Source organism: Anolis carolinensis, chromosome 5, assembly GCF_035594765.1.
Source record: "Anolis carolinensis isolate JA03-04 chromosome 5, rAnoCar3.1.pri, whole genome shotgun sequence".
Taxonomy (NCBI): domain Eukaryota; kingdom Metazoa; phylum Chordata; class Lepidosauria; order Squamata; family Dactyloidae; genus Anolis; species Anolis carolinensis.
In genome coordinates this window covers 156,257,847-156,275,894 of record NC_085845.1, presented here as the reverse complement: position 1 = coordinate 156,275,894, position 18,048 = coordinate 156,257,847, and the positions used below count along the sequence as shown (strand labels likewise).

Genomic DNA, 18,048 nt, shown 5'->3' with positions numbered 1-18,048 from the left:
TGGCATCATCACAGCACAATGATTTGCTTATTATGGCATTATCACAACATTCTTATGTAAGTTACTATTATAGAGTGGATTTTTGAGTTTTTTATTTCTTTTTACTGACATTTGCTTCTGTAATTTTATTTTGTTTCTACTGCTATACAGACAGTCAAAAAAGGGCATAAAGTCGGTTTATCTCTACAGATAAACCAGGGATCTCTACAGATTGTTAGAATTCTGGCACCTACAAGTACAAATATATTTAAAACAATATTCTGGCACCCATGGCTTTGGAGACATTTCTGGAATACCTACAACCAGAAAAAGGAACAGCAGGTGCACAAAGACATCTGCCAGACTCATATACACTTTACATTAACAGCCAACCAGAGAGGAAATTTGCAACATTTGAGTCCACTGTGGACCACTCCTGGTCTATAAACTGGAACAGACCCTCTCACTCTTTTTAATTCCGCTCCTCTGTGGAATCTTTCATGTTTTCACTTCTGGTTAAGTGCAAAAAATTCAATGAAAATGATACTAAAAGTAGAAACAGAAATATTCACAGGGATTTCAAGAAATGCAAAGTCGTAGGAAGGAAGGTCATGCAGACAATTTTAAAGCATTAAAATTAATAGTACAGAATACAGAGGTGATAAAGTATATCATACAAAGCACAGAGAATAGGCATCTGATGATGTTTTGATAAATTGCTTTGAGCATCTTGGACTTTTATTGCTAGAATGCAAAAGCATACGTTTACTTTTCTTATTCTCAGTACAATTTAAATAAGATATAATTTCTTTGCTATTATGCTCTGACATTGAGAATGTTCTCATTTTAGATGTAGTTGAGCACACTCAAAGATTGAAGCAATTTTTCTTGAACTAGCACTAGGCTGTAGATGATCAGAATGCAAAGTTGAATGTTGAGCTTGTGATCTGACCAATTGGATGAATCCATAAATAAAGAACAGCAATGATTTCAGAACTGCTTTAACATCCGCTTGCTATGAGCTTCATATATCAAAGGAAAGCAGTATGGAATGACAATGCTCAAGATGTTGGCTTCCGATAACCTCTAATGTCAATCTGAATGCCAGTGTTTACTGTCTATGCAGTTAATTTTACAACCAAGCTTACAAATCACAAATATGCATACACACATTGTTAATGAAAGCAGGATCCGGCTTCCATGTGATCACAGACTTGTCTATTTCGTATTGAGTGCACACATTTTCTGTTAACAGAATAAAACTGATGGAGAATGTATACAAATGTAATAAACTGCTTTTCAAATATAACCATGAATATTTGAAACAAATTTGATTTAATTTGAGAAACCTCAACAGTACAAATTAAATATCATTTCTATCAACAACAAGGTAAGATAGGAAAGTAAATGACAGCAGCTAATTTTCTATGTCAAAGGTCACTGCTTTTCACACATTATTGTAAATGTTTTTTTTTTCCTATGTGGAATATAAAACAAAATCATTCCATTTTTCACTATCCATTCTGGAATATGCTTTCTGAGAAAAAAGTGCACTTCAAAATACTATAAAATTAAAAATGTGAAGTTATTTGAAACAGATTAAAATCTATCTTTACATAGCAGCTAAAATCAAACCTGTCTAATAGTAGAATGCCATGAGCCAAGATTTTGTAAGCCATGAAATATTTTCTTGGCATATTTTATATTTTACGATGCTTGAAAAGCCATGAAAGAATATATTAGGTAGTTTTTGATATACAGTATTTAAAGTCTCACCTCAGACCAAGATCTAAATATTTAGATCTCTTAATCAGGCAAGGTGTTACAAAAATGCTGTCTTGATTATTAGTCTTGTGTCTGCACATCTCCAGACTTAAGCTGATATGTGGGAGAAGGTAGGGGGAGAGATGTCTCCAGACATTCATATGAGAAACTAGCAGGAGTAAGCTCTAGGACTATGGGGATTATAAAACCCAGAAATGTTTGGTTTTCCCTTTTTTCACAATATAAAACCCAGCTGTGAACTCAAAACTGTGCATAATCTTTATGCTACCTTATGTAACAAAACCAAACGATGATCTTGGATAACCTTACCTTTGAGTTACTACATCCCACTCCTGCCTTACCTTCTTTATTACTAGACTGAAACATTTCCATTTGAACTAATGAGCAGTCAGATTGCTTAATCTTTTCCTAGTCTGCAGCTTCTGCTCCCATCTACAATTCTCCAGATTTCAACTGTTGCTCATTTCTCTTCCTATAATTTCAGTTTATTTCTATTTTGTCTGTTACCCATACCCAATATAGTATTTAATGTGGTATGTTCAACCAATTTCTCATTTAAATATGGTGTTCTAAATAGTGAATGATTGCTGCAAAGAGCAAGAGTCAAACATTGTGTATATAGTTCGAGATATATAAGCCCAAGCCTGTCCTAGTTGTAAGGTCATTAGTTATAGAAAAAAGAGACAGTTGTCCAGAAGATGTGACTTAATACAAAGCATGAGGGGCAAAAGTGTTACAAAAGTGGACACACTGAAGTAATAGAAATGGGTTGGGCATATATATATAAGCTATAAGGCCTTTTCTGAGCTTCAAGTAAGGTGATCAATTAGGCATAAAACAAGGAAGATTGAGTCATTTTCTATTCATTCCAAAATTACATTATACTTTGAAAACAATTATTGAGCATTTGAGCATGAAGAGGAAGAGAAAAAACTAATCTATAGGAAATTCTGATAGCCTTAAAGGATCTTTAAAAATGAATGTTTTCATTCTTGGAACAGACATTTCCCATCCTGATTAAATGTCATTTAAAGTTCATTCCTAAATAAGCATTGCTTTCCTCAATTCAAATTTAATACATGGATGTATATGTCAAATTATATCAGCTTGAGTCAAGTTAAACTAAGGCTTCCTTCCTGCACATACCTACTTATGGATGGATCAAGAATCAGACAATGATTTACTTCCAAAGATCCATATATTAGATTGCAATGATTCAGCCTAGACTATGCTTCTGTAAACGTAAGTCCCTGAAATCAGTCAGATTTGCATTTAAGGTTCATTCAGGATTGGGACAGCAGAACTGTATAAATCATATTCATCATTATGACACTTCAGATAAACCTATATTTAAGAAAGTGGTGGTAAACTTGCAGAACTCTAGAAGCAAATTTTTGGCTCCAAAATCTTTTAGAGGCCTACACCTACTGCCAAAATCATGCAATAATAATATTGTCAATAATTTTCTAATACCATAACATTTTGCTCACAAAAGTGTGCAATTCACAACTTTGAAATTAAACCTTTGTAAACTGCAACTGAGGACTTCATCACACGGGCTTCAGGAAGCATTCTAGGATGCTTCCAGGATACTTCTTCAATGAAGCTCGACAGAGCCCATTCGATGATGTAAGACTACTTTGAGGAAGTGCCCTGGCAGCATGCTAGGATGCTTAGGCCCAGAAAACACAGGATGCTTCCCATGTTCTCATTAAAAAAGGGGGGGGGAACGGGTGATGACGCTTCTCCCCATGATAAAGGTAACAGGCAATGCAGCATGTGGGGCAACAGTTTCCCCCCACTGCCCGCCCGATTGGCCACACTGCATAGTGAATCCTCCTGCAATTGCCTGCCACGTGGACTTCAACGAGATGATGTCCTTACACTATAAAAATAGACAAGTAAGAGGTTATTCTTTATGCCACTACTATTTATTGCCACCACAGATGGGATATATTTTACCAAGAATAAGAAGTTCATAAATTTGTCTTTGATTCCAAATGTAGAAATTTAAGAATAACTATTGTGAACAAGCTATTTCTTAAATATTCTGAACAAACTATGCTTACTCATTAGGATGTTTCATTAGAATTTACAACCAAGTAGATATTGTTCACCTGGGGTGCATCTACACTGTATAATTAATGCAGTTTGATACCACTAACATGGCTCATTAGATGATAATCATGAAATTTGTAGTTTTACAAGGTCTTTTGCCTTCTCTGACAAAGAGTGCTGGTGCTTCAACAAATACAACTCCCAGGATTCCATAGCATTGAGCCATGGCAATTAAAGTGGTGTCAAACTGCATTAATTCTACAGAGTAGATTTATCCCTGGCTGCTTAAACTATTTAACTAAACAAGTACACAAAGTATAGTTTTCCTACTACCCCTTCCCCTGTATCCTCATGTAAGCAATTTATTCAAGAAATTGATTCAACAGCCTTCTTTCATGTGTATTACCTTCCAAATTGCTAAATTTTGTACCCAATGAAAAAGTGGGATGAAAGAGATCACTACCAACATATTTTAAGTTACTATTAAGATGAAATGTTTTGAACTTAAATCCTTTTCCTGTTACTCACTTTCACTTCTAGAAAAGAGCCATTAATCTACATCCAATTAATGGCTGCATTACAACTGGTTTAAAATTGAACCTCTAAATGTCCAAGATGTTCATCCTTCCTAAACATGTGCAAATCTTGGCTTGCTGCTGCAAAGTTCATATTTAAACCAATCTGATAGATGCAATACAAGTCTCCTGCTCTCTGACTCAAAAAGATATCCAGCTGTTAGTGATCAATGAAAGGAAATGTTGATTTCAAGGTTCTTACCACGAAAGAAGCTTGCAAGACATAAAAGAATTTCATATGAGAAGTTACTTACGTCATCTAGGTCACAGAATGTCAGTATCTATTATTTGTTAAGGAGAGACATATAGCAGTAAACACATTACTGCAACTTCCAGAAGCAGCTCCCTGACAGCTATTACTAATAAGATGCAAGTATATCATGAACCTTCCTGCCAAGCTAGTACTGAATACATTTGATAAGGAACCAAGTCTGCTCTGAGATTTTAAGTCTATTTCGTGAGAATAATCTTGTGAAATCGAAAGTTAATGAGGCTTAGCTTTTACTGGGGAAACTTTATCACAATTTTATTCTCCATAGTGGGATTTTTTTGACATTGCCATTCAGAAAGCCACCAACCCATCACTCTAGGGGAAAATAATTGTAATGCTGGTCTCCTATAACACACTAGCTTTATCATCAGACAGTTCACAGGAAGGAAAAGGAGATGCTAGATAGGGATTTTTTCTCATTGTCAGCAGTTTGAATAGCTGGGATTTCTTACTGACACACCACCCTGCTATCATTTCAGTGCATTATTAGTTGAGATTCCCAAAGGCTCAAACATGGTTACAATCACTCTTTTTTTTTCAGGATGATGTATAATGTAGTGTGGTAAAATGGGCAAAGCAGAACTCCACTGTTTGTTGCCACTGAGCCAAATACAGCCTACTGACCATACATGATATTTCAAGTACAGTAGAGTCTCACTTATCCAACATAAACGGGCCGGCAGAATGTTGGATAAGCGAATATGTTGGATAATAAGGAGAGATTATGAAAAAGCCTATTAAACATCAAAATAGGTTATGATTTTACAAATTAAGCAGCAAAACATCATGTTATACAACAAATTTGACAAAAAAAAGTAGTTCAAAAGGTAGTTCAATACGCAGTAATGTTATGTTGTAATTACTGTTTTTACAAAATTAGCACCAAAATATCACGTTATATTGAAAACATTGACTACAAAAATGCGTTGGATAATCCAGAACATTGGATAAGCGAGTGTTGGATAACTGAGACTCTACTGTACTTGACAATGCTTCTATTTTCTAAAAGCCTACATAATATATAAGATATCTTGGTATTAGAAACAACAGTCTAAAAGTAGCCACTGTTTCAAAATGATGCTGTTGACAGGGAGAGATGTTGGTTCTGAAATGTCTTCAATGTCGGGAAACTACTGGACCCAATTCAAGATGCTAATATTAATGTACAAAGCCTTAAGTGGCTTTGTATCCAAGCACATGAAGGATTGCCTTCTCCAGTCCAATCCAACTATGTTTCAAAATCAGAATGGAAATTTCAGTTTGTGGTGCCCATGTAGCCTATAAGGCAACTACATATACCATAGCATTCTTGGAGGTTTCACCCCAGCTTTCACACTCCTCTCTTCCAATATGATTCTTCATATTGTCATTGACAGACAAGGGTCTGCCATAATGTTCTGTTCTACTTTACTTTTCATTTTAATATCCTGGCATTTAGAATTCTTAGTCAAAAAGCCAGCAGTTCATCAAACTACATATCCCAGGATCCCATGGAGCAAGGGTTCTTTATCCATTTGCAACCCCTTTCCACCTCATACATTTTTTATTACCCCTTTCTGCCCAGGAAATTTTTACATCACCCTGGGTGTATAGATATAGAAAATAGGAATAAATAAACCAAACCTTTACTAATTGCTTTTTACTAATTAAACAGGTTTTCTACATTGTTCACACCCTGCTAAGTTGAGAGAAATAATAAAAACAAAATGAACAAGTAAAGAGCTGACCGACTCACACCTATTCAGGGAATAATAGTTCTGAAATGCTGTGTTTTATTATGAAAGGTAGAAAGGTAGCATTGAATGGTAATATGGAGCTGAAGGGATTTTTTCTTACTGTTGGTTTGTACTCCCATCATCACTGTTTTCAACCTTGCCTAAAGCCTTGTAGAAACATAGCTAGGGGTTAGTAAATGTCTCCTTTCCCATAGTTCCAAATACCACATTACATTTCACTCATACTTGTATTCCGCAACCTTTAAGACCTCTGCAGAAGAAATTTTCATCAGCAACTCCAACATCAGTGAAAACATTGAACTTCATAATACCAGATAGTTTTAGGGTGCATTTTCACTGTAGAACTAATGCAGTTTGACCCCACCTTAATTGCCCATGCTCTGTATTATGGAATGCTGGGAATTTTAGTTTTATGAAGTCTTTAGCCTTCTCTACCAAAAAGCGCTGGTACCTCACTAAACAAAAACTCCTATCATTCCATAGCATGAACAGTTAAAGTGGTATCAAACTTCATTGATTCTTCAGTGTAGATGCACACTTAATAATATGTCACATTTCTAACCAATTTGTTCCCCTAAAATTAGCTCTCTGTTCTCAGATACACACTTCATTTCAGTTACTCAGTAACAGTGGAACTAGGAATTATATTTCGCCTACATCCAAAAAGAATCAATATGGTGAAGGGGGTATTGAACTTGGTGGGTTGGTAAGAAAAGCTAATCTTCACAATCCTACAGAAGAAAATGGAGAGGGTGGAAGATAATCGCCACTGTATAAAATAAAGTCTTTTTACCATGTAAATGTACCATGACGGCTTGGCTATATTAGCCTATGTTGTCTTCCTTTCCTTTGAAGCAAATGTGAACAGCAGTTTAATGAAGGCTAATCTTCCATTAACCATATTTTATGAGTCCCAAGTAACAACGTGAAAACCTGCCTTTCACCCACATGTCATTTATGGTTGTAGGAAATGTTGTATTAGGGTTGAAGAAAACAATAAATATTGCAAGAAGCATTTTTAAAAGAATTTCTTTCAATCTTAGTGAAATTCAATCTTAAAGACATAGACAAATCCAGCCAATGAAAATCCTGTGAATAATTTAAAAATATATTATCTTTAATAATAAATTATGTAGATATTTGATGGAAAAAATGTTCATTTTATAACCAGGGTGACTAATGATGTCTGACTTTAAAATACTTTGTAAGAAAAGCATTTTATTCAGGTTTCCATTTAGAACTGTCTTCCTGGGATTCCTCTAAAAATATATATGATAATCTAAATCACTTTAACAAATTTTGCCTGCACCAGAAGCAAATTAGTGATTAACCAGGAAAACCCTGAAGCAACATTTTCAAACAAGTTCAGTTCCAACACTGGGTTCATGACATTGAAAACTTGAAAAACATTACAGCTTTATAACTACAATGGTCTTGTGGCTCCTTTTTCATCAATTGGACTTATCTAAAAATGAGACATTGGGGCAGGGTGGCCATGAATGCCTACAAGCAGAGACTGCCCAAGGTAATTTTCAAGTATAGGCGAACAGAATTTTGGTGCCGCCCCCCCCCCCAAACCAATCACTGAAAAATAAAAGTGTTGGATAAGCAAAAATGTTGGATAATAAGAAGGGATTAAGGGAAAGCCTAAATAAAGAACAACACTCTGAAAACAGGGGAAATCCAGAAACAATCTGGGCCAGTTAACACCTCCCAACCAATGATGCCCCCAGGTAGGAAGCAGCCAGGCTTTGAATCTGCAAGGCCATTAAATGCTGATCAAGGCGGCCTATTCCTATTAGAGGGAGGCGTAGGTGGAGCTTTTCCCCTCGGCGATGTGAACTGTAAACAGCCTTTCGCTTATGAATGCTAAGACTAGGAAGATGTACTTGCCGCTGTTGCCAAGGTTACCGCACTTCCAGCCCCCCTCCCTCCTAAGTCTCTGCTAGGATTCGCTACTCAGGGTGTCACGCCCTGGGTGGGGAGGCGGGGCTTGAGCAGCAACTGTAGCAGCAGCCTCGGATCCTACTCAACTGTTAGGCATCGGGCGAGATGATGTCACTGTGGGGTGTTTGTGTGAGTGCATGCCTGCCTGTTTCCTGCGTGTGCACACCCACTGGCCAAGAGCGCACAGGGCGGAAGCGCCCTCAGTGTTTGCGGTGTTTACAGCCATGCGGGTTGCGAGCTGGGGCCAGGAGGCTCGGGGTGGCGGGGAGGCCGCAGGAGAGGTGCCCATGTGCCCGCAGCCGCCCATGGAGGTGTTGGAAGGGCCCCTCAACCTGGTGCGTGGCTCAGGGGGAGCAGGGAGAGGGGGCTGACGTGGCCTGATGGAGAAGAGACCTGGCGGGGGGGTGTCTGTTGTGGCCCGTGTGGGTCAGGCTTCACTGCCAAGGTCCCACGAGGTAAGCCCATGGAGAGACCCAGCTGCTTCACCCGGAGGGAGGCAGCCTCCCACCAGGTGATGCGGCTGGAGAGCTGCTAATGAACAAGCCACTGCTTCCAGCAAGGCTGCCTCCCACCGGGTGAAGTGGCTGGTGAGCACGCACTCTCCAGCTGCTTCACCCGGCAGGAGGCAGCCTTGCCAGAAGCAGCGGTGCGCACCAACAAAAAGTTGGCTTTAGGGCACTTGGAGGTGCCTCAAGAGGCACCTCAACTGCACCTCCCAAACGATGGTGCCCCAGGCAAGTGCCTAGATTGCCTTACGGGTGAACCGCCCCTGCCTACAAGTTATCCTGTTTTGAAGCAATTTTCTTAAGATAATAGCCATCATTCAGTAAAGAGTTATATACATATTTTCTGTGTATTGTGCATATTTCCTCTGGAAACATGGGGCCTTTCCATACAGCCATATAACCCAGAATCCACAATATCTTATTTGAACTGTGTTATTTGAGTTCACACTGCCATTTAATCCAGTTTAATATGGATTTTATATAGCTGTGTGGAAAGGGCCATGGATTGATTAGCATATGTAGCTTTATGCTCATTTGCTCCTGTTGAACAGAATATTCACTTTTGGGAGAGGTATTTTCTTGAGAATTACTGTCAATGTCAGATGTTCTATGAAGCTCACAAAGTTTTATAGAACTCACAAAGTTGTAATCCCGCCAGCCACATTCCCTTGTCTGGCTCATTTCTACCTGGCCTGAAAAGATGGGCCCCTGGTGGACGTTAGTAAGAAACCTAGATGTTGAAGGTGCTTGCCTAAATACCATGAGTGTGGAGTATTCGTTATTGTGAGAACTTTAGCTTCCAGATATTGTTAACTTCAACGACCTGAAACCCAACTTCACCAATGGCAAGAGATCTGGGAGTCACAGTCCCAAACATCTGGAAGACTTGTCACCCCAATCTCTTAAAAGGTGCAGCTTTAGAGATACAACCATCAAAGAAACCAGGCATTTTGTTGCTCTCAGAAAGAAAGAACTGAAACTACAGTGGTGCTCCCAAAATGGAGGAACACCGAGCAGTGAAAGTACATTAGCTACTATAGTTTCGCAGTGCTGTGTCACACTTTTGTCAGGCTCAATTGGTTAAAAGACAATCAGGGAGTTTTTCATCACGGTCCATGTTCTCGCCCTGTCTAGTTCTTATCAGTAGAAACCCTTCGTTCCAACTTACCACGTACAAGGCTAGTGCTAATGCAAATGGGGCAGGGTAGGGTCTGGCAAGCCTCCAGCTTATCAAGGCCATCTGTGTCTAGCAGGGTGAGTTACGGGATGCTCACAGACTAAATGTCCTCTATCCCTGTGGTGAACCTTGAGAGGTCAGGCATCTCTGTTAAAAACACAGGTTGCATATCCCTTGCTTAGGATCAGAAGTATCCCATATTTAAGATTTCTTTTGTATTTTGGAATGCAGTACCTATTTGGAATAGCTTCATGTCTAATTTGTCTGCTATTTCTGTTGTGTATTAGACACAAAGCTGGAGATTGAGAATCTGTGAAATAGTGGGAATGCAAGCAAAGTATTTGATGCAAATTTATGCCTCCCATAATTTCACAGGAATTTTTACCACCAATTTAATACTCTTGCTTTTTAGGTGGCAGCAGAAGTCTTGTTTCTTCATTTCTCAGAGCCTCAGTCTCTTTCACTTTTTTGCCACCTGCCCATTTCTGCCTTCAATGAAGTGGCTGTAGCACTCCAACTTGTTCATTTCTCAGAGCTTCAAGAGCCAAATGAACAGGAGCTCCACTGGTGCTGGTGGTGGCAAAAGCTTTTGGGTTCTGGAGGTTTTGGATTTCTGGATAATAGAGTCTCAGCCCATATTTAACTGTCATTAGCAATTTTTATATAGTCCTTCTTTCCTTAGATTTTACTTAGTCATTAGCATGTCCTAGTAAAATTACTAATGGATCTAATAAAATTACTAATGAGATATAATTGAAATTACATAAAGAGTTTTCTTCCAGGAAATAATGGTAGTTGGACACCATCAAATATGAATAAAATCAGCCCATTCCTGTTTATACCTCTAATATGTATCATTTTCAAGGGAAAAAAACACTTTGACCATCAGGGAGTCATATACCATAAATAAAACAGGTTCCAAAAATGTTTGTTTATATCATATAAATATTCTTTTGTATTATGTTAATAAGGAAGAAGATGTGCAAGGATATTTTTCCACATCAACTGATATAATATTTTTCTGAAGGAAAACCAAACACAGAAATTATTAATCTCATTTCATGATCCCAAAATTGATCAGATGACAGCAGGGTTTGGGGTTAATTCCAGTCACAGAATACTCATTCTATGTCTAGCTTGGTCTTAAACATTTCCATTTTTGGTCTTGTATGGAATTTTGTAGTCCTGAAATAGTAAACATTTAAATTATACAGGATCTAAATAAAATACATCTGGGGACATAGCATCCTCACTTCATAGAGATGGCAGTCACTTGTATGCACACTGTATATCTCAATGTGACCAAAGCTATTATTGCTGTCTGTCTTACAACACACTTGAGGCACCTATTAATGGCCTAGAAGAACATGACCTATCAAGACTAATTGTTTAATAATTCTGTTGTGGAAGTTCTTGATTACTCATAAAGTGCATTGCCAGCTTCTTTTCAGGAATATTGTTCACAATAGAGCCATCTACATCTATGTATAACAGAAGTGCTTGGAGGATAATAAAAGCTGTTTATGTCAATGTGCCTACTACATTACTTATTACTTAGTGACGGAGAAAATATTAAAATCAGCTCATTACAGCATTATTTTAAAAATTGGCACAAATGAACATTACGTTCAGTCTTGATTTTATTATTTATTGTTCTTTGCCAGAATTTTCAACATATGTAGGAACAGATCAAGGACATGCGACCTATTTCAGCCAGACGGCAAAATTTAATTTGAGAGAAGTACATGGAGTCTTCTCAGTCTCAGAGGCAAATCACCTCTGCCAAGAAAACCACATTATAAATTCATTTCGGGATTGCCATAATCAGAAACTACTTAAAGGTAAATAACATGAAGCTACATTTCAGCGCTGAGTATAGTCAGAGGTTAGAATGAAAAATAACAATATATTTTATCGTAAAGTTCTTAAGTCTTGAGATATGCACTTCATTTTTTTTTCAAAATATAAGAAGGGGGACATATAAAAACCAAGAAGCTACCAAGAGAAGTTACTATGAGCAATGAGGCACAGCCATCTAGAGAGCTGGACTGGGACTTCAAGACAACCACATTTGTCCCTAGGACCTAATATTCTCCAGCTAGTTTGCTTCTACATCACATGAATCAAGTAATCACAAGAGAGATTATCACATGTTCTCCATAGGTCTAATGGGCTATTATCCCATATAAGACAACTGCAGTCTTGACAATACCTGTAAAATATGGTAGAGATGTTTTGGCCCTTCATATATTGTTGGGTTGAATTCTCATCAACTCTAGCTAGCATAGGCATTGTTGATGGGCGATGGCAGTTGCAGTCCAACAGCTTTGTCTATCTCTGTCTTAAAGACAAGAGGACATAAAGATGGGTTCACCATAGACCTAGTGTAAGACAGTCAACCCATGTGACTCCTATACTGAACCAACTGATTAATTGCCACTTTGGTGCTTTTTAAAACCCATTTTAAAGTCCTGGTTTTACGCTTTAAATACTTGCAGATGGGTATCTATTTAAAATAAATGTTTCAAAAATTATAGCTCATGCATACTTGATGTGAATCAGAGCTAAGATAGAAATGCTTTGAACTCTAGGGTTGCCTTCAATATCTATTTTTTATAGTAACATGTGAAGCAGATGCTAAAGATAACAAAAGAAGTGAGGAACATAAACATTCTCACTTATGTAGTGTAAAATGCAAGAAGAAACCAGAACTGTGGGGATTAGTGGGGAAGGAGTCATGGTTGCATACTGCTGCCTTAGGTCACCCACAAGATAAGGCACATTAGCCAATTGGGGTTCTGCAAAGAAACTAGATATTCCCTTCAATGCATTTGTATTTGATCTTGTGATGGTGATCTAATTAGATTGCAGTAGCCACAACAATAAATGAAATCATTTTAAAAATCTGTATAGAAGTAGTATAAATCAAAGCTAAGCACTTGTGCATGACATAAAAGTATACCAAAAACAAGTACAGATATAGTAGCATTACTTGTGGCTCTAAATCCCATGGCTGCATATCTGTGGATAAACTTCTCTTGAACATAGTAGGCTTCATTCCATTTTTAAAAGCAAGACCCCAGAGAAAACTGTTGTGAATAGTGAAAAGTCCCAACTGCAAGTGTTTTTATACAATACCACAATTAATTGTGGTATAAGTTCTGAATGGCTATGGAAAGTAACAAAAACTAGGAGATGTACAGACAGTTTCACCACTTTATGAATGCTTGGGTGCCTTGGGACTTTATACTTCCAGAAGTCCTAGTGGACCACTAACAAAAGTCAATTAGATAGGCTTAGTATAAATAATTCTAAAGCACTTTCTAGTTGAGTGAGGTCTATTTTTCAAAGGTTATTTAGGTTTTGACTACAAACCATTGTTTGAGTATTCAACAACCCCATTAGAAACTAGAGCTTAATTTTGTCTGCAACCTACCACTGACATCATGATGAAATCAACAACCGCATTACCATAAAACATTTCATAATGAACTCGATTTGCAATTTAATTTATACAACTGGGTTTTGGTTACAAGGCTTATTGTCAATGGCAATGAAGCTGAATACATACAGAACTGGCTAAGAAAGTTCCTTTTGCACATGGTCTCCTTTCCACTATGAAAACTGTCATTTTATAGCTGCAAGACTGTGCTGGAGTGGGTTAACTATAAGAAAAAGAAATCCCATCAAATGGCAGACAAATTTTGGAAGACACTTTACATAGTTACTAGAGGTGTTTCCACATAGATGACTACTAAGGTGCGTCTCAAGGATGCTGTGTTAAATATTTTGAGGAATGAATAAGTACCAATTTCCCCTTTATGTACAGCTACTTCTTCACTCATATTGGATTAATGTTATGTCAGCATCTGCCCACTCACAAACATCCTAGTTCCAGGCAAGGTGCTCAAGGAAGTTATGTTATTACAACCATCATCAGTGATGGACACAGGTCTCAGTCTAGGAATAGGCACTGAAGTAGCCTTGGTTGCCTAGATAGATTTCTCATTGCATCCATCACATAAGAGTCAAAGAGAATGCAAATCCTATCTCTTAGCAGAGCATGTGAAGGAAAATGTTGGGCAACCCTGGTTAGAGCCAACTGATCACAGCTCAGAGAATGCTTTGAAGGGAGGCCTGGGGGTGGGGGGAATGCAAAACTGAGCCTTGTCTCTGACAGAAGGCAGATAGGAGAAAGAGATAGGGAAGGATTGCAGAGAGATGGAGGACATATGGCACAAGATAAGGAGAAGCAGTAAAAGAGATAGGACAGTCAGTCAGGGAAAAGAACTGAACAGAATTTGTGGGAGCTATGAATTATTTAAGTAGAACTGTCACAGGTTATTATGTCATCTCATTGTGTATTAAGAAAACTTATGTTTATTCATTTTTATCAACTGCATGTAGCTGTTTTGTTTTGATAGGGAGGCTGGTCATACTTAACAAAGTGAACCCATTGGACATCATATCCACTGGTCCATAAAGAGATCACCTTGAGGAATCTTTTACCCATGTTTGCATTATTATAGGAAAGGGTACAGTAATGTGGGCTTTAATTACACAATATTGGGGGTGCATCTCTACACTATGGAATTAATGCAATTTGAGACCACTTAAACTGTCATGGCACTATGCTATAGGATCTTGGGAGCTGCAGTGTATTAAGGCACCAGTATTATTTGGCAGGAAGACTAAAGACCTTGTAAAACTCCACCTTGGCCCCAACCCATGAATACATAGCATTGAGGCATGACAATTAAAGTGGTGTCAAACTGCATTAATTCTACAGTGTAGATGGACCCTAGTTCACTACTATGTGGTCTACATGTTATCGAGAAATTGACACACACACACACACACACACCAATAATAATTAAGTCTCTGGAACATGTTATGAATTTATATATTTTACTGAGTAATACAAATAGAGCTTTGTTGGGTTTCAAGCAGACAAACCCAGCCTAACCTAGGTATTCCTGGAAGGATTAACTCAATCATTTACCAAGCCCAAAGCCCTTGCGCAATGGAAAGGGAATGTTCTAGGGACAATGAGATAATACCCAACCTTCTCACCCAGAGAGTTCCAAAATAGTTAAAGTGATCCTTTGGGTCTTCCCTTATGGATTCAGGGCTATGATTTATTAGAAATAAACAAACACAGAGAGAACTCATGAAAGTACTGGGTATACTGGACTGGACAGTAATAATGATGACTTACGGGACCCTGGAGAACCTTTACATCTTACGAAATGTATGTGCTTATGAAACTGTTGGGGTTTGGGAAACTGAAAAACTGATTTGGTGTCCTGCTGAAAGGAAATCCTTTCAGTTAGACAAAGCAAACAGGAAAGAACCTTAAGATGCAGTAAAAATCAGACCCCAGGAGACAGCTAGATGTGTTGGAAAATATCAAATATAAACAGCGCCCCAATAGGATTTGTATTGTTCTGTATGCTTTTTATTCAGTTGTTTACATTTGAATAAGCTTCATCTTTGTCTCTGAGACTGGCTCCTTTCCTGAACTCGTATAATCAGATCCTGAACTATTTAAATTGTCCCAGACCATTTCCGAAGTCTTGCCCTTTTCCTCTTGGTAGAATCTTCCAAATGGTTCCAACTTCAAAAGGACAAATAGGAACTTTTCATTGTTCCTGCCACAATGGAGACTCTTCCACCTCTGACATCACAGCCCACAGCCAATGAAAGCATGGATCCTAACTTGACACTTCCTGAGACAATCAGAGGAGGAAGCAGATCTTTTGAATGGCTGTCAAAGGAGATAAAATGCACTGTATTGTACGGGGATGCCTTATTCCTTTAGAGCTCTGTATCAGACATCCTTGCAGGCCTGAAAGCTAATTAAACCTCTGTTATCACCCTCTACATTTTTCCTGTCAAGGTAGCACAGCATGTCGGGGACGGATCCATTCCACTCCTTAAGCGGCTTGCTAATTTCAGCTACATGCATTGCTGCTTTGGAACCATGTTTAGAATTTGCCATAAATCCAGAAAGCGTCAATGAGAATATTATTTCCCATCCACTGACAGGATCTCAACATTCAGCAGTTTTCTATCTCAAAACAAAAAATTAGAGCACAAGTAAATACCTGACCCATAATTCCTATGCATCATCACTTGTTTTTGCAGTCCTACTTCTCCCACTTCCCCAACAAACACGTACTAAAAAATTCTAGCAGCAAAAAGCCCCCAAAACCCAATTCTTGCAGTGTAAAACAAGGCATGTTGAAAGCATCCTTTCCAATTTAAAGCTAGACCATGCTCCTGAAGTGTGATTCAGCTTTCAAACAAAGTGCACACTCTCCATGGACTTCTTTATTTCTGTTCTCAGATAATCAAAATTCACTGCACAGAGCAACATATTCAGCAATGGAGATGCAGCCACCAGTGAGTCAGCATATTTACCTAGATGTTCCCATCCTTGGACTGGAGAAATAATCATAGCACAGCTTATGGAACTGTCTTTTTTTCCAATCTCCAGTAAGTGCTTTGTTTCACTATTATCTTTTTACCTGCATTTTATGAAAAGGAAACAACCTTAAGCGGTTGAGTTACCTTGGCTTATCTGCACATTCCTTATCCTGTGAGACCCTTCCTTGCAAATGAGCAGTCTGTGCCAAAATTAGAGGAAGCAGTCACCTTTTGTAAGAAGTACAGCTGCTCACAAGCAGTAAATATCATAATTTTCTGGATGGACTAAAATGCATAATATTGCTGCATCGTAAAATCTAACCCCTTTTCACAGGTCAATTATAGGAAAAGCTGTGGAACCCAGAGTCTACTCCTTGGAAAAAGTAATTGAATTATATCTAATTTAATTGACAATACTCTGTAAGGGAGACATCCTAAAATATGTTGCCATCAATCTAACAAAGGGAACAACTCAAATGTCGCCATGGATGAAGTGCAACATGTCCACCAGCTGTGGCCTGAATTTACAATGTCCTTACAAATTTTATGCAAATTGTGTTAATTATGTGTAAATAAAACATGCAAATTTGCCACAGCCTTCCAGCTAATTGTGTGTTCCTAATGTAGCCCTGTGTGTTAAGCAATTCCCTTCTCTGTGGTACACAGTTGGGCACTATCCAGGTTTGTTACCAGATGGCCACAGCCTCCTTTTAGCTGCCCCAATTAGGGTGTCATCTTTTTTATTACATTTATTGTAGAGTTACCAAGTAGGCATAATCCATACTAGCTGTGGACATATTATGCCTTCTTGATTTTGGTTGTGTGGATCAGGTAGCTAGCACTGGTGTTTTTAAGGATCCATTATATATGACTGTGATATATTATTCCAAATATATTCCTTCTGTTCAACAACATGAAACCGAGTAAACCTCCCAGTGAAACCACAAAATGATTCCTAGCTGCTAGAACAGCTAGCAAACAGCTACACTTTGAGCTACTAATATAATTTAGGATGGCTTCAGGTTATTAACCCATTGAAGCACTACAGTTACTCTCAAGGATTTGGGATACAAAAAGAATGAAAAGTTCCCTCTATAGCTGCAAGCAGTCCTGCTAATACATATATATCTTTCATAGCTACACCATAAATCAAATGAGCTGAGCAATTTCAGAAAGTCTTGGTCTTACAGGACTAAAGCATTCTTATAAATAGACCCCAATCAGAAAAATGTGGCCAGAGATATTACAGAGAGGGACTGAGGCATGCAGAAATGCCAAATGGGTTCAGAAATATCATATTCATTCCAAAAAAATACCAACAAAATGAGAATGATTGAAACACATATACATTGAGTGATCGAATCCATCGTCTCTCCTCTTCCCATAGGCCTATGGACATTTTTAAGAACATTCCCTTTTATTGAAGCCTTTCACCTAGGCTACCTATTTTAAGTCTTTTTACAAATTTAAATCCTTTTGGTCTTTCACTTTCCCAACAGAAAAGTATATTCAATATGCCAGTAGTTGTAAATGCTTACACACATATAAACACAGGCACGTGCCAGACTGAGTCACATAAAGACAT

The 18,048-nt window shown here is 38.1% G+C and overlaps 1 protein-coding gene and 1 long non-coding RNA gene across 7 annotated transcripts in view; one reads left to right on the top strand and one right to left on the bottom strand.

Moving 5' to 3' along the window:
- The window catches only part of nav3 (neuron navigator 3), a 587,869-nt gene that overhangs the window by 505,827 nt on the left and 63,994 nt on the right, over nt 1-18,048 (bottom strand). The window lies entirely within an intron of this gene.
- LOC134299124 (uncharacterized) lies at nt 8,344-17,061 on the top strand. Of its 3 annotated transcripts, XR_010006266.1 has the most exons (4): nt 8,344-8,480; nt 11,699-11,875; nt 16,384-16,532; nt 16,798-17,061. It is a non-coding gene; the product is annotated as an uncharacterized LOC134299124 (long non-coding RNA). The 3 variants fall into 3 exon arrangements; XR_010006267.1 differs by lacking the exons at nt 8,344-8,480; nt 11,699-11,875 and adding an exon at nt 15,682-15,933; XR_010006268.1 differs by lacking the exons at nt 8,344-8,480; nt 11,699-11,875 and adding an exon at nt 15,684-15,830.